This window comes from Lissotriton helveticus, chromosome 6 (genome assembly GCF_964261635.1).
Source record: "Lissotriton helveticus chromosome 6, aLisHel1.1, whole genome shotgun sequence".
NCBI classification, from domain to species: domain Eukaryota; kingdom Metazoa; phylum Chordata; class Amphibia; order Caudata; family Salamandridae; genus Lissotriton; species Lissotriton helveticus.
The window spans coordinates 1,087,988,286-1,088,003,598 of record NC_136067.1 but is presented as its reverse complement, the minus strand read 5'-3'; the positions used below and the strand labels follow the sequence as shown (position 1 = coordinate 1,088,003,598).

The 15,313-nt window shown below is 45.2% G+C and overlaps 16 non-coding genes across 16 annotated transcripts; 8 read left to right on the top strand and 8 right to left on the bottom strand.

The window, feature by feature from the left end:
• Nucleotides 1–198: 198 nt before the first annotated feature.
• Nucleotides 199–305, bottom strand: LOC144764779 (U6 spliceosomal RNA). Its single transcript, XR_013596809.1, has one exon. It is a non-coding gene; the product is annotated as a U6 spliceosomal RNA (small nuclear RNA).
• Nucleotides 306–1,019: 714 nt separating this feature from the next.
• On the top strand, nucleotides 1,020–1,092 carry TRNAC-ACA (transfer RNA cysteine (anticodon ACA)). Its single transcript has one exon. It is a non-coding gene; the product is annotated as a tRNA-Cys (tRNA).
• A 1,024-nt stretch (nucleotides 1,093–2,116) lies between these two features.
• Nucleotides 2,117–2,223, bottom strand: LOC144765188 (U6 spliceosomal RNA). Its single transcript, XR_013597196.1, has one exon. It is a non-coding gene; the product is annotated as a U6 spliceosomal RNA (small nuclear RNA).
• A 724-nt stretch (nucleotides 2,224–2,947) lies between these two features.
• Nucleotides 2,948–3,020, top strand: TRNAR-ACG (transfer RNA arginine (anticodon ACG)). Its single transcript has one exon. It is a non-coding gene; the product is annotated as a tRNA-Arg (tRNA).
• Nucleotides 3,021–4,036: 1,016 nt separating this feature from the next.
• LOC144764872 (U6 spliceosomal RNA) lies at nucleotides 4,037–4,143 on the bottom strand. Its single transcript, XR_013596898.1, has one exon. It is a non-coding gene; the product is annotated as a U6 spliceosomal RNA (small nuclear RNA).
• A 732-nt stretch (nucleotides 4,144–4,875) lies between these two features.
• Nucleotides 4,876–4,948, top strand: TRNAR-ACG (transfer RNA arginine (anticodon ACG)). The gene has a single exon. It is a non-coding gene; the product is annotated as a tRNA-Arg (tRNA).
• A 1,014-nt stretch (nucleotides 4,949–5,962) lies between these two features.
• LOC144764871 (U6 spliceosomal RNA) lies at nucleotides 5,963–6,069 on the bottom strand. Its single transcript, XR_013596897.1, has one exon. It is a non-coding gene; the product is annotated as a U6 spliceosomal RNA (small nuclear RNA).
• A 738-nt stretch (nucleotides 6,070–6,807) lies between these two features.
• TRNAR-ACG (transfer RNA arginine (anticodon ACG)) lies at nucleotides 6,808–6,880 on the top strand. Its single transcript has one exon. It is a non-coding gene; the product is annotated as a tRNA-Arg (tRNA).
• A 1,016-nt stretch (nucleotides 6,881–7,896) lies between these two features.
• Nucleotides 7,897–8,003, bottom strand: LOC144765221 (U6 spliceosomal RNA). The gene has a single exon (XR_013597227.1). It is a non-coding gene; the product is annotated as a U6 spliceosomal RNA (small nuclear RNA).
• A 728-nt stretch (nucleotides 8,004–8,731) lies between these two features.
• On the top strand, nucleotides 8,732–8,804 carry TRNAH-AUG (transfer RNA histidin (anticodon AUG)). Its single transcript has one exon. It is a non-coding gene; the product is annotated as a tRNA-His (tRNA).
• A 1,000-nt stretch (nucleotides 8,805–9,804) lies between these two features.
• On the bottom strand, nucleotides 9,805–9,911 carry LOC144764932 (U6 spliceosomal RNA). The gene has a single exon (XR_013596955.1). It is a non-coding gene; the product is annotated as a U6 spliceosomal RNA (small nuclear RNA).
• A 716-nt stretch (nucleotides 9,912–10,627) lies between these two features.
• TRNAR-ACG (transfer RNA arginine (anticodon ACG)) lies at nucleotides 10,628–10,700 on the top strand. Its single transcript has one exon. It is a non-coding gene; the product is annotated as a tRNA-Arg (tRNA).
• A 1,015-nt stretch (nucleotides 10,701–11,715) lies between these two features.
• LOC144764922 (U6 spliceosomal RNA) lies at nucleotides 11,716–11,822 on the bottom strand. Its single transcript, XR_013596946.1, has one exon. It is a non-coding gene; the product is annotated as a U6 spliceosomal RNA (small nuclear RNA).
• Nucleotides 11,823–12,996: 1,174 nt separating this feature from the next.
• On the top strand, nucleotides 12,997–13,069 carry TRNAR-ACG (transfer RNA arginine (anticodon ACG)). The gene has a single exon. It is a non-coding gene; the product is annotated as a tRNA-Arg (tRNA).
• A 1,017-nt stretch (nucleotides 13,070–14,086) lies between these two features.
• Nucleotides 14,087–14,193, bottom strand: LOC144765220 (U6 spliceosomal RNA). The gene has a single exon (XR_013597226.1). It is a non-coding gene; the product is annotated as a U6 spliceosomal RNA (small nuclear RNA).
• Nucleotides 14,194–14,919: 726 nt separating this feature from the next.
• Nucleotides 14,920–14,992, top strand: TRNAR-ACG (transfer RNA arginine (anticodon ACG)). The gene has a single exon. It is a non-coding gene; the product is annotated as a tRNA-Arg (tRNA).
• Nucleotides 14,993–15,313: the final 321 nt, after the last annotated feature.

The window sequence follows — 15,313 nt, the reverse complement described above, 5'->3', positions numbered from 1 at the left end:
AAGTCCCAGAAGTCCTGCAGGCTTCCTTGCTAAATGCTGCTGGACATAGAGCGCACCTTCTTTACTGCAAGGCAAATACATTAAAAATGTTGAGGAGAGACAATTTAAAAATACATATTACATGACACAGGACTGGAACCTGCTTTATTATTTCAATTAGTCTTGAAAACAAAGAAGATTTCTCTCCTAAAAGCTGTTAAAAATATGGAACGCTTCACGAATTTGCGTGTCATCCTTGCGCAGGGGCCATGCTAATCTTCTCTGTATCGTTCCAATTTTAGTATATGTGCTGCCGAAGCGAGCACACTTTATTGATGAACTGACAATGTTTATAAACTCTCTAAATCTACAGTCTCTAGACATAGGGTGGCCTGGCAGAGATGCTCAGATGGCCAGTAAGCATTCAAATCTGAGCCAATGGCCAAAAATGTATGAAGAGTAGCAATCCATTATTCTTCACTGCATTCGTGGTCCAAGACTTCACACACCGTAAGTATGTAGATTATGCAAGGGTTGCAAAGGCTCATGGTTTGGGCTACAGACAAGGAGCATTGTGACATCACGCTGCCTGTGGAACTTTGATATTAAAGGCGAAACAGCTGCACAGTAGGTTAGGTGAAGTGCTCTGAGTGTGGAAAGGCAGCATGCTTGGGTCCCTGGACAAGGTGAGCCTACGACAAGGTGTCTGAATTTTAACCAGTATTGTAATATTAAACTCCTTTTTGTTGTACCCGCCTACTTACTAAGGAGTTCACAAGCTCAGCCCCACACAGACCTGGGGCTGATTATGTTAACGCAGACTATTTAAGAAACTGAGCCTGATCTAAAAGATTTTCTTGGATCAAGGACCATTTTGCCTAGCTTTTAGGTCCTTCCTTCTCCTAAAGTCCTTTGTACAACTTAGGAAAACCTCACAGAACAGACTTTCATGAGGTCAGATGGGTTTCCTTGTACCTTCACACACACACACACACGCTTTCTAGCCCTCTTAAGGACAAAAAGATAGGTGCGAATACATAGGGCCAGTGGCGCAATGGATAACGCGTCTGACTACAGATCAGAAGATTGTAGGTTCGACTCCTATCTGGCTCGGAAGGGTTGTAGGTCTCTTTTTCATTATGTTCCTGTGGTATTCCTATTTACCTCAGACTTAATGTAGGTTCAATATTCTCCAGCAGGACTCATCCACCAGTTGTTCCACGGTAGAGCTGCAGTAATAGGACCACGGCTAGTTAAACGTTTCCCATTTGCTGCTGGACTCTACGTGACAGCCGTCACGTGGTGGTGCTGCTTTTGAATTTCAACATGGGTCCCTGATTCTCTTAACTACATAAAAAAGCTTGTTGACAAAAGTGTGTGCGCGCGCGGGTCTGTGGACGCAGGCAGGTGTGTGCAATTGAATGCTTACCCATTTACATTTGTGAGAGGGACAAACCAACTCCTTGTGGGCTGCAGGCTTACAACTGGTAGCCCCAGTAGCCAGGCAGAACCACAGTTAAGGAGAGAGAGGAAGTTGGTCCATTATTAGAGAAGAACCATGAGCATCTTGCCCTGCTACCTTCTTCCCCTCTCAGCCACGATCAGCCACGATCGGCCAAGACCTCTCTATTAGGGCGGAGGGTGAACATTTCTTGGACCTCAGAAACTTAGGGATGTAGACCCAATATGTCCTCCAAGCGCCTAGAGACCTGGTGCCCAATCTGGCATGGTGTTTTTCAGCATACCCGATCAATCTGGTTGCAAGGCAGATTTTAACAGTACTGCTGAAAAGGGACTCCCAGGCATCCCTGAGGCCATCATTTGTATAGGCCCTGCCCTTCTCTTTATCCTGCTTCCCACAAAGCAACTCATCACTAGCAGCAGTATAGATTTGGAGGTGGTGAAGAATAATGACAGGGAGGCTGAAAAAGAGAAAGAAAAGTCCCAGAAGTCCTGCAGGCTTCCTTGTAAAATGCTGCTGGACATAGAGCGCACCTTCTTTACTGCAAGGCAAATACATTAAAAATGTTGAGGAGAGACAATTTAAAAATACATATTACATGACAAAGGACTGGAACCTGCTTTATTATTTCAATAAGTCTTGAAAACAAAGAAGATTTCTCTCCTAAAAGCTGTTAAAAATATGGAACGCTTCACGAATTTGCGTGTCATCCCTGCGCAGGGGCCATGCTAATCTTCTCTGTATCGTTCCAATTTTAGTATATGTGCTGCCGAAGCGAGCACACTTTATTGATGAACTGACAATGTTTATAAACTCTCTAAATCCACAGTCTCTAGACATAGGGTGGGCTGGCAGAGATGCTCAGATGGCCAGTAAGCATTCAAATCTGAGCCAATGGGCAAAAATGTATGAAGAGTAGCAATCCATTATTCTTCACTGCATTCGTGGTCCAAGACTTCACACACCGTAAGTATGTAGATTATGCCAGGGTTGCAAAGGCTCATGGTTTGGGCTACAGACAAGGAGCATTGTGACATGACGCTGCCTGTGGAACTTTGATATTAAAGGCGAAACAGCTGCACAGTAGGTTAGGTGAAGTGCTCTGAGTGTGGAAAGGCAGCATGCTTGGGTCCCTGGACAAGGTGAGCCTACGACAAGGTGTCTGAATTTTAACCCCTATTGTAATATTAAACTCCCTTTTGTTGTACCCGCCTACTTACTAAGGAGTTCACAAGCTCAGCCCCACACAGACCTGGAGCTGATTATGTTAACCCAGAGTATTTAAGAAACTGAGCCTGATCTAAAAGATTTTCTTGGATCTAGGACCATTTTGCCTAGCTTTTAGGTCCTTCCTTCTCCTAAAGTCCTTTGTACAACTTAGGAAAACCTCACAGAACAGACTTTCAGGAGGTCAGATGGGTTTTCTTGTGCCTTCACACACACACACACACACACACACACGCTTTCTAGCCCTCTTAAGGACAAAAAGATAGGTGCGAATACATAGGGCCAGTGGCGCAATGGATAACGCGTCTGACTACGGATCAGAAGATTGTAGGTTTGACTCCTATCTGGCTCAGAAGGGTTGTAGGTCTCTTTTTCATTATGTTCCTGTGGTATTCTTATTTACCTCAGACTTGTTGTAGGTTCAATATTCTCCAGCAGGACTCATCCAGCAGTTGTTCCACGGTAGAGCTGCAGTAATAGGACCACGGCTAGTTAAACGTTTCCCATTTGCTGCTGGACTCTACGTGACGGCCGTCACGTGGTGGTGCTGCTTTTGAATTTCAACATGGGTCCCTGATTCTCTTAACTACATAAAAAAGCTTGTTGACAAAAGTGTGTGTGCGCGCGAGGGTCTGTGGACGCAGGCAGGTGTGTGCAATTGAATGCTTACCCATTTACATTTGTGAGAGGGACAAACCAACTCCTTGTGGGCTGCAGGCTTACAACTGGTAGCCCCAGTAGCCAGGCAGAACCACAGTTAAGGAGAGAGAGGAAGTTGGTCCATTATTAGAGAAGAACCATGAGCATTTTGCCCTGCTACCTTCTTCCCCTCTCAGCCACGATCGGCCACGGCCTCTCTATTAGGGTGGAGGGTGAACATTTCTTGGACCTTAGAAACTGAGGGATGTAGACCCAATATGTCCTCCAAGCGCCTAGAGACCTGGTGCCCAATCTGGCATGGGGTTTTTCAGCATACCCGACCAATCTGGTTGCAAGGCAGATTTTAACAGTACTGCTGAAAAGGGACTCCCAGGCATCCCTGAGGCCATCATTTGCATAGGCCCTGCCCTTCTCTTTATCCTGCTTCCCACAAAGCAACTCATCACTAGCAGCAGTATAGATTAGGAGGTGGTGAAGAATATTGACAGGGAGGCTGAAAAAGAGAAAGAAAAGTCCCAGAAGTCCTGCAGGCTTCCTTGTAAAATGCTGCTGGACATAGAGCGCACCTTCTTTACTGCAAGGCAAATACATTAAAAATGTTGAGGAGAGACAATTTAAAAATACATATTACATGACACAGGACTGGAACCTGCTTTATTATTTCAATAAGTCTTGAAAACAAAGAAGATTTCTCTCCTAAAAGCTGTTAAAAATATGAAACGCTTCACGAATTTGCGTGTCATCCTTGCGCAGGGGCCATGCTAATCTTCTCTGTATCGTTCCAATTTTAGTATATGTGCTGCCGAAGCGAGCACACTTTATTGATGAACTGACAATGTTTATAAACTCTCTAAATCCACAGTCTCTAGACATAGGGTGGCCTGGCAGAGATGCTCAGATGGCCAGTAAGCATTCAAATCTGAGCCAATGGGCAAAAATGTATGAAGAGTAGCAATCCATTATTCTTCACTGCATTCGTGGTCCAAGACTTCACACACCGTAAGTATGTAGATTATGCCAGGGTTGCAAAGGCTCATGGTTTGGGCTACAGACAAGGAGCATTGTGACATCACGCTGCCTGTGGAACTTTGATATTAAAGGCGAAACAGCTGCACAGTAGGTTAGGTGAAGTGCTCTGAGTGTGGAAAGGCAGCATGCTTGGGTCCCTGGACAAGGTGAGCCTACGACAAGGTGTCTGAATTTTAACCCCTATTGTAATATTAAACTCCCTTTTGTTGTACCCGCCTACTTACTAAGGAGTTCACAAGCTCAGCCCCACACAGACCTGGAGCTGATTATGTTAACCCAGAGTATTTAAGAAACTGAGCCTGATCTAAAAGATTTTCTTGGATCTAGGACCATTTTGCCTAGCTTTTAGGTCCTTCCTTCTCCTAAAGTCCTTTGTACAACTTAGGAAAACCTCACAGAACAGACTTTCAGGTGGTCAGATGGGTTTCCTTGTGCCTTCACACACACACACACACACACACACACACACACACGCTTTCTAGCCCTCTTAAGGACAAAAAGATAGGTGCGAATACATAGGGCCAGTGGCGCAATGGATAACGCGTCTGACTACGGATCAGAAGATTGTAGGTTTGACTCCTATCTGGCTCAGAAGGGTTGTAGGTCTCTTTTTCATTATGTTCCTGTGGTATTCTTATTTACCTCAGACTTGTTGTAGGTTCAATATTCTCCAGCAGGACTCATCCAGCAGTTGTTCCACGGTAGAGCTGCAGTAATAGGACCACGGCTAGTTAAACGTTTCCCATTTGCTGCTGGACTCTACGTGACGGCCGTCACGTGGTGGTGCTGCTTTTGAATTTCAACATGGGTCCCTGATTCTCTTAACTACATAAAAAAGCTTGTTGACAAAAGTGTGTGTGCGCGAGGGTCTGTGGACGCAGGCAGGTGTGTGCAATTGAATGCTTACCCATTTACATTTGTGAGAGGGACAAACCAACTCCTTGTGGGCTGCAGGCTTACAACTGGTAGCCCCAGTAGCCAGGCAGAACCACAGTTAAGGAGAGAGAGGAAGTTGGTCCATTATTAGAGGAGAACCATGAGCATTTTGCCCTGCTACCTTCTTCCCCTCTCAGCCACGATCGGCCACGGCCTCTCTATTAGGGCGGAGGGTGAACATTTCTTGGACCTTAGAAACTGAGGGATGTAGACCCAATATGTCCTCCAAGCGCCTAGAGACCTGGTGCCCAATCTGGCATGGGGTTTTTCAGCATACCCGACCAATCTGGTTGCAAGGCAGATTTTAACAGTACTGCTGAAAAGGGACTCCCAGGCATCCCTGAGGCCATCATTTGCATAGGCCCTGCCCTTCTCTTTATCCTGCTTCCCACAAAGCAACTCATCACTAGCAGCAGTATAGATTAGGAGGTGGTGAAGAATATTGACAGGGAGGCTGAAAAAGAGAAAGAAAAGTCCCAGAAGTCCTGCAGACTTCCTTGTAAAATGCTGCTGGACATAGAGCGCACCTTCTTTACTGCAAGGCAAATACATTAAAAATGTTGAGGAGAGACAATTTAAAAATACATATTACATGACACAGGACTGGAACCTGCTTTATTATTTCAATAAGTCTTGAAAACAAAGAAGATTTCTCTCCTAAAAGCTGTTAAAAATATGAAACGCTTCACGAATTTGCGTGTCATCCTTGCGCAGGGGCCATGCTAATCTTCTCTGTATCGTTCCAATTTTAGTATATGTGCTGCCGAAGCGAGCACACTTTATTGATGAACTGACAATGTTTATAAACTCTCTAAATCCACAGTCTCTAGACATAGGGTGGCCTGGCAGAGATGCTCAGATGGCCAGTAAGCATTCAAATCTGAGCCAATGGGCAAAAATGTATGAAGAGTAGCAATCCATTATTCTTCACTGCATTCGTGGTCCAAGACTTCACACACCGTAAGTATGTAGATTATGCCAGGGTTGCAAAGGCTCATGGTTTGGGCTACAGACAAGGAGCATTGTGACATCACGCTGCCTGTGGAACTTTGATATTAAAGGCGAAACAGCTGCACAGTAGGTTAGGTGAAGTGCTCTGAGTGTGGAAAGGCAGCATGCTTGGGTCCCTGGACAAGGTGAGCCTACGACAAGGTGTCTGAATTTTAACCCCTATTGTAATATTAAACTCCCTTTTGTTGTACCCGCCTACTTACTAAGGAGTTCACAAGCTCAGCCCCACACAGACCTGGAGCTGATTATGTTAACCCAGAGTATTTAAGAAACTGAGCCTGATCTAAAAGATTTTCTTGGATCTAGGACCATTTTGCCTAGCTTTTAGGTCCTTCCTTCTCCTAAAGTCCTTTGTACAACTTAGGAAAACCTCACAGAACAGACTTTCAGGTGGTCAGATGGGTTTCCTTGTGCCTTCACACACACACACACACACACACACACACACACACACACACGCTTTCTAGCCCTCTTAAGGACAAAAAGATAGGTGCGAGTACATAGGGCCAGTGGCGCAATGGATAACGCGTCTGACTACGGATCAGAAGATTGTAGGTTTGACTCCTATCTGGCTCAGAAGGGTTGTAGGTCTCTTTTTCATTATGTTCCTGTGGTATTCCTATTTACCTCAGACTTGTTGTAGGTTCAATATTCTCCAGCAGGACTCATCCAGCAGTTGTTCCACGGTAGAGCTGCAGTAATAGGACCACGGCTAGTTAAACGTTTCCCATTTGCTGCTGGACTCTACGTGACGGCCGTCACGTGGTGGTGCTGCTTTTGAATTTCAACATGGGTCCCTGATTCTCTTAACTACATAAAAAAGCTTGTTGACAAAAGTGTGTGTGCGCGCGAGGGTCTGTGGACGCAGGCAGGTGTGTGCAATTGAATGCTTACCCATTTACATTTGTGAGAGGGACAAACCAACTCCTTGTGGGCTGCAGGCTTACAACTGGTAGCCCCAGTAGCCAGGCAGAACCACAGTTAAGGAGAGAGAGAAAGTTGGTCCATTATTAGAGAAGAACCATGAGTATTTTGCCCTGCTACCTTCCTCCCCTCTCAGCCACGATCGGCCAAGACCTCTCTATTAGGGTGGAGGGTGAACATTTCTTGGACCTTAGAAACTGAGGGATGTAGACCCAATATGTCCTCCAAGCGCCTAGAGACCTGGTGCCCCATCTGGCATGGTGTTTTTCAGCATACCCGACCAATCTGGTTGCAAGGCAGATTTTAACAGTACTGCTGAAAAGGGACTCCCAGGCATCCCTGAGGCCATCATTTGCATAGGCCCTGCCCTTCTCTTTATCCTGCTTCCCACAAAGCAACTCATCACTAGCAGCAGTATAGATTTGGAGGTGGTGAAGAATAATGACAGGGAGGCTGAAAAAGAGAAAGAAAAGTCCCAGAAGTCCTGCAGGCTTCCTTGTAAAATGCTGCTGGACATAGAGCGCACCTTCTTTACTGCAAGGCAAATACATTAAAAATGTTGAGGAGAGACAATTTAAAAATACATATTACATGACACAGGACTGGAACCTGCTTTATTATTTCAATAAGTCTTGAAAACAAAGAAGATTTCTCTCCTAAAAGCTGTTAAAAATATGAAACGCTTCACGAATTTGCGTGTCATCCTTGCGGAGGGGCCATGCTAATCTTCTCTGTATCGTTCCAATTTTAGTATATGTGCTGCCGAAGCGAGCACACTTTATTGATGAACTGACAATGTTTATAAACTCTCTAAATCCACAGTCTCTAGACATAGGGTGGCCTGGCAGAGATGCTCAGATGACCAGTAAGCATTCAAATCTGAGCCAATGGGCAAAAATGTATGAAGAGTAGCAATCCATTATTCTTCACTGCATTCGTGGTCCAAGACTTCACACACCGTAAGTATGTAGATTATGCCAGGGTTGCAAAGGCTCATGGTTTGGGCTACAGACAAGGAGCATTGTGACATCACGCTGCCTGTGGAACTTTGATATTAAAGGCGAAACAGCTGCACAGTAGGTTAGGTGAAGTGCTCTGAGTGTGGAAAGGCAGCATTCTTGGGTCCCTGGACAAGGTGAGCCTACGACAAGGTGTCTGAATTTTAACCCCTATTGTAATATTAAACTCCCTTTTGTTGTACCCGCCTACTTACTAAGGAGTTCACAAGCTCAGCCCCACACAGACCTGGAGCTGATTATGTTAACCCAGAGTATTTAAGAAACTGAGCCTGATCTAAAAGATTTTCTTGGATCTAGGACCATTTTGCCTAGCTTTTAGGTCCTTCCTTCTCCTAAAGTCCTTTGTACAACTTAGGAAAACCTCACAGAACAGACTTTCAGGTGGTCAGATGGGTTTCCTTGTGCCTTCACACACACACACACACACACACACACACACGCTTTCTAGCCCTCTTAAGGACAAAAAGATAGGTGCAAATACATAGGGCCAGTGGCGCAATGGATAACGCGTCTGACTATGGATCAGAAGATTGCAGGTTCGACTCCTATCTGGCTCAGAAGGTTTGTAGGTCTCTTTTTCATTATGTTCTTGTGGTATTCTTATTTACCTCAGACTTGTTGTAGGTTCAATTTTCTCCAGCAGTTGTTCCACGGTAGAGCTGCAGTAATAGGACCACGGCTAGTTAAACGTTTCCCATTTGCTGCTGGACTCTACGTGACGGCCATCACGTGGTGGTGCTGCTTTTGAATTTTAACATGGGTCCCTGATTCTCTTAACTACATAAAAAAGCTTGTTGACAAAAGTGTGTGTGCGCGAGGGTCTGTGGACGCAGGCAGGTGTGTGCAATTGAATGCTTACCCATTTACATTTGTGAGAGGGACAAACCAACTCCTTGTGGGCTGCAGGCTTACAACTGGTAGCCCCAGTAGCCAGGCAGAACCACAGTTAAGGAGAGAGAGGAAGTTGGTCCATTATTAGAGAAGAACCATGAGCATTTTGCCCTGCTACCTTCTTCCCCTCTCAGCCACGATCGGCCACGACCTCTCTATTAGGGTGGAGGGTGAACATTTCTTGGACCTCAGAAACTGAGGGATGTAGACCCAATATGTCCTCCAAGCGCCTAGAGACCTGGTGCCCAATCTGGCATGGTGTTTTTCAGCATACCCGACCAATCTGGTTGCAAGGCAGATTTTAACAGTACTGCTGAAAAGGGACTCCCAGGCATCCCTGAGGCCATCATTTGCATAGGCCCTGCCCTTCTCTTTATCCTGCTTCCCACAAAGCAACTCATCACTAGCAGCAGTATAGATTTGGAGGTGGTGAAGAATAATGACAGGGAGGCTGAAAAAGAGAAAGAAAAGTCCCAGAAGTCCTGCAGGCTTCCTTGCTAAATGCTGCTGGACATAGAGCGCACCTTCTTTACTGCAAGGCAAATACATTAAAAATGTTGAGGAGAGACAATTTAAAAATACATATTACATGACACAGGACTGGAACCTGCTTTATTATTTCAATTAGTCTTGAAAACAAAGAAGATTTCTCTCCTAAAAGCTGTTAAAAATATGGAACGCTTCACGAATTTGCGTGTCATCCTTGCGCAGGGGCCATGCTAATCTTCTCTGTTTCGTTCCAATTTTAGTATATGTGCTGCCGAAGCGAGCACACTTTATTGATGAACTGACAATGTTTATAAACTCTCTAAATCTACAGTCTCTAGACATAGGGTGGCCTGGCAGAGATGCTCAGATGGCCAGTAAGCATTCAAATCTGAGCCAATGGCCAAAAATGTATGAAGAGTAGCAATCCATTATTCTTCACGGCATTCGTGGTCCAAGACTTCACACACCGTAAGTATGTAGATTATGCAAGGGTTGCAAAGGCTCATGGTTTGGGCTACAGACAAGGAGCATTGTGACATCACGCTGCCTGTGGAACTTTGATATTAAAGGCGAAACAGCTGCACAGTAGGTTAGGTGAAGTGCTCTGAGTGTGGAAAGGCAGCATGCTTGGGTCCCTGGACAAGGTGAGCCTACGACAAGGTGTCTGAATTTTAACCAGTATTGTAATATTAAACTCCTTTTTGTTGTACCCGCCTACTTACTAAGGAGTTCACAAGCTCAGCCCCACACAGACCTGGGGCTGATTATGTTAACGCAGACTATTTAAGAAACTGAGCCTGATCTAAAAGATTTTCTTGGATCAAGGACCATTTTGCCCACCTTTTAGGTCCTTCCTTCTCCTAAAGTCCTTTGTACAACTTAGGAAAACCTCACAGAACAGACTTTCATGAGGTCAGATGGGTTTCCTTGTACCTTCACACACACACACACACACGCTTTCTAGCCCTCTTAAGGACAAAAAGATAGGTGTGAATACATAGGGCCAGTGGCGCAATGGATAACGCGTCTGACTACGGATCAGAAGATTGTAGGTTCGACTCCTATCTGGCTCGCAAGGGTTGTAGGTCTCTTTTTCATTATGTTCCTGTGGTATTCCTATTTACCTCAGACTTAATGTAGGTTCAATATTCTCCAGCAGGACTCATCCAGCAGTTGTTCCACGGTAGAGCTGCAGTAATAGGACCACGGCTAGTTAAAAGTTTCCCATTTGCTGCTGGACTCTACATGACGGCCGTCACGTGGTGTGCTGCTTTTGTATTTCAACATGGGTCCCTGATTCTCTTAACTACATAAAAAAGCTTGTTGACAAAAGTGTGTGTGCGCGCGAGGGTCTGTGGACGCAGGCAGGTGTGTGCAATTACATGCTTACCCATTTACATTTGTGAGAGGAACAAACCAACTCCTTGTGGGCTGCAGGCTTACAACTGGTAGCCCCAGTAGCCAGGCAGAACCACAGTTAAGGAGAGAGAGGAAGTTGGCCAATTATTAGAGAAGAACCATGAGCATTTTGCCCTGCTACCTTCGTTCCCTCTCAGCCACGATCGGCCACAACCTCTCTATTAGGGTGGAGGGTGAACATTTCTTGGACCTTAGAAACTGAGGGATGTAGACCCAATATGTCCTCCAAGCGCCTAGAGACCTGGTGCCCAATCTGGCATGGTGTTTTTCAGCATACCCGACCAATCTGGTTGCAAGGCAGATTTTAACAGTACTGCTGAAAAGGGACTCCCAGGCATCCCTGAGGCCATCATTTGCATAGGCCCTGCCCTTCTCTTTATCCTGCTTCCCACAAAGCAACTCATCACTAGCAGCAGTTTAGATTTGGAGGTGGTGAAGAATAATGACAGGGAGGCTGAAAAAGAGAAAGAAAAGTCCCAGAAGTTCTGCAGGCTTCCTTGTAAAATGCTGCTGGACATAGAGCGCACCTTCTTTACTGCAAGGCAAATACATTAAAAATGTTGAGGAGAGACAATTTAAAAATACATATTACATGACACAGGACTGGAACCTGCTTTATTATTTCAATAAGTCTTGAAAACAAAGAAGATTTCTCTCCTAAAAGCTGTTAAAAATATGAAACGCTTCACGAATTTGCATGTCATCCTTGTGCAGGGGCCATGCTAATCTTCTCTGTATCGTTCCAATTTTAGTATATGTGCTGCCGAAGCGAGCACACTTTATTGATGAACTGACAATGTTTATAAACTCTCTAAATCCACAGTCTCTAGACATAGGGTGGCCTGGCAGAGATGCTCAGATGGCCAGTAAGCATTCAAATCTGAGCCAATGGGCAAAAATGTATGAAGAATAGCAATCCATTATTCTTCACTGCATTCGTGGTCCAAGACTTCACACACCGTAAGTATGTAGATTATGCCAGGGTTGCAAAGGCTCATGGTTTGGGCTACAGACAAGGAGCATTGTGACATCACGCTGCCTGTGGAACTTTGATATTAAAGGCGAAACAGCTGCACAGTAGGTTAGGTGAAGTGCTCTGAGTGTGGAAAGGCAGCATGCTTGGGTCCCTGGACAAGATGAGCCTACGACAAGGTGTCTGAATTTTAACCCCTATTGTAATATTAAACTCCCTTTTGTTGTACCCGCCTACTTACTAAGGAGTTCACAAGCTCAGCCCCACACAGACCTGGAGCTGATTATGTTAACCCAGAGTATTTAAGAAACTGAGCCTGATCTAAAAGATTTTCTTGGATCTAGGACCATTTTGCCTAGCTTTTAGGTCCTTCCTTCTCCTAAAGTCCTTTGTACAACTTAGGAAAACCTCACAGAACAGACTTTCAGGTGGTCAGATGGGTTTCCTTGTGCCTTCACACACACACACACACACACACACACACACACACACACACACACACACACACACACACACACACACACACACACACACACACACACACACACACACACACACACACACACACACACACACACACACACACACACACACACACACACACACACACACACACACACACACACACACACACACACACACACACACACACACACACACACACACACACACACACACACACACACACACACACACACACACACACACACACACACACACACACACACACACACACACACACACACACACACACACACACACACACACACACACACACACACACACACACACACACACACACACACACACACACACACACACACACACACACACACACACACACACACACACACACACACACACACACACACACACACACACACACACACACACACACACACACACACACACACACACACACACGCTTTCTAGCCCTCTTAAGGACAAAAGGACAAAAAAATAAGTGCAAATACATAGGGCCAGTGGCGCAATGGATAACGTGTCTGACTACGGATCAGAAGATTGTAGGTTCGACTCCTATCTGGCTCGGAAGGGTTGTAGGTCTCTTTTTCATTATGTTCCTGTGGTATTCTTATTTACCTCAGACTTAATGTAGGTTCAATATTCTCCAGCAGGACTCATCCAGCAGTTGTTCCACGGTAGAGCTGCAGTAATAGGACCACGGCTAGTTAAAAGTTTCCCATTTGCTGCTGGACTCTACATGATGGCCGTCACGTGGTGTGCTGCTTTTGTATTTCAACATGGGTCCCTGATTCTCTTAACTACATAAAAAAGCTTGTTGACAAAAGTGTGTGTGCGCGCGCGAGGGTCTGTGGACGCAGGCAGGTGTGTGCAATTGAATGCTTACCCATTTACATTTGTGAGAGGAACAAACCAACTCCTTGTGGGCTGCAGGCTTACAACTGGTATCCCCAGTAGCCAGGCAGAACCACAGTTAAGGAGAGAGAGGAAGTTGGTCCATTATTAGAGAAGAACTATGAGCATTTTGCCCTGCTACCTTCTTCCCCTCTCAGCCACGATCGGCCACGACCTCTCTATTAGGGTGGAGGGTGAACATTTCTTGGACCTTAGAAACTGAGGGATGTAGACCCAATATGTCCTCCAAGCGCCTAGAGACCTGGTGCCCAATCTGGCATGGTGTTTTTCAGCATACCCGACCAATCTGGTTGCAAGGCAGATTTTAACAGTACTGCTGAAAAGGGACTCCCAGGCATCCCTGAGGCCATCATTTGCATAGGCCCTGCCCTTCTCTTTATCCTGCTTCCCACAAAGCAACTCATCACTAGCAGCAGTATAGATTTGGAGGTGGTGAAGAATAATGACAGGGAGGCTGAAAAAGAGAAAGAAAAGTCCCAGAATTCCTGCAGGCTTCCTTGTAAAATGCTGCTGGACATAGAGCGCACCTTCTTTACTGCAAGGCAAATACATTAAAAATGTTGAGGAGATACAATTTAAAAATACATATTACATGACTCAGGACTGGAACCTGCTTTATTATTTCAATAAGTCTTGAAAACAAAGAAGATTTCTCTCCTAAAAGCTGTTAAAAATATGGAACGCTTCACAAATTTGCGTGTCATCCTTGCGCAGGGGCAATGCTAATCTTCTCTGTAGCGTTCCAATTTTAGTATATGTGCTGCCGAAGCGAGCACACTTTATTGATGAACTGACAATGTTTATAAACTCTCTAAATCCACAGTCTCTAGACATAGGGTGGCCTGGCAGAGATGCTCAGATGGCCAGTAAGCATTCAAATCTGAGCCAATGGGCAAAAATGTATGAAGAGTAGCAATCCATTATTCTTCACTGCATTCGTGGTCCAAGACATCACACACCGTAAGTATGTAGATTATGCCAGGGTTGCAAAGGCTCATGGTTTGGGCTACAGACAAGGAGCATTGTGACATCACGCTGCCTGTGGAACTTTGATATTAAAGGCGAAACAGCTGCACAGTAGGTTAGGTGAAGTGCTCTGAGTGTGGAAAGGCAGCATGCTTGGGTCCCAGGACAAGGTGAGCCTACGACAAGGTGTCTGAATTTTAACCCCTATTGTAATATTAAACTCCCTTTTGTTGTACCCGCCTACTTACTAAGGAGTTCACAAGCTCAGCCCCACACAGACCTGGAGCTGATTATGTTAACCCAGAGTATTTAAGAAACTGAGCCTGATCTAAAAGATTTTCTTGGATCTAGGACCATTTTGCCTAGCTTTTAGGTCCTTCCTTCTCCTAAAGTCCTTTGTACAACTTAGGAAAACCTCACAGAACAGACTTTCAGGAGGTCAGATGGGTTTTCTTGTGCCTTCACACACACACACACACACACACACACACGCTTTCTAGCCCTCTTAAGGACAAAAAGATAGATGCGAATACATAGGGCCAGTGGCGCAATGGATAACGCGTCTGACTACGGATCAGAAGATTGTAGGTTTGACTCCTATCTGGCTCAGAAGGGTTGTAGGTCTCTTTTTCATTATGTTCCTGTGGTATTCTTATTTACCTCAGACTTGTTGTAGGTTCAATATTCTCCAGCAGGACTCATCCAGCAATTGTTCCACGGTAGAGCTGCAGTAATAGGACCACGGCTAGTTAAATGTTTCCCATTTGCTGCTGGACTCTACATGACGGCCGTCACGTGGTGTGCTGCTTTTGAATTTCAACATGGGTCCCTGATTCTCTTAACTACATAAAAAAGCTTGTTGACAAAAGTGTGTGTGCGCGAGGGTCTGTGGACGCAGGCAGGTGTGTTCAATTGAATGCTTACCCATTT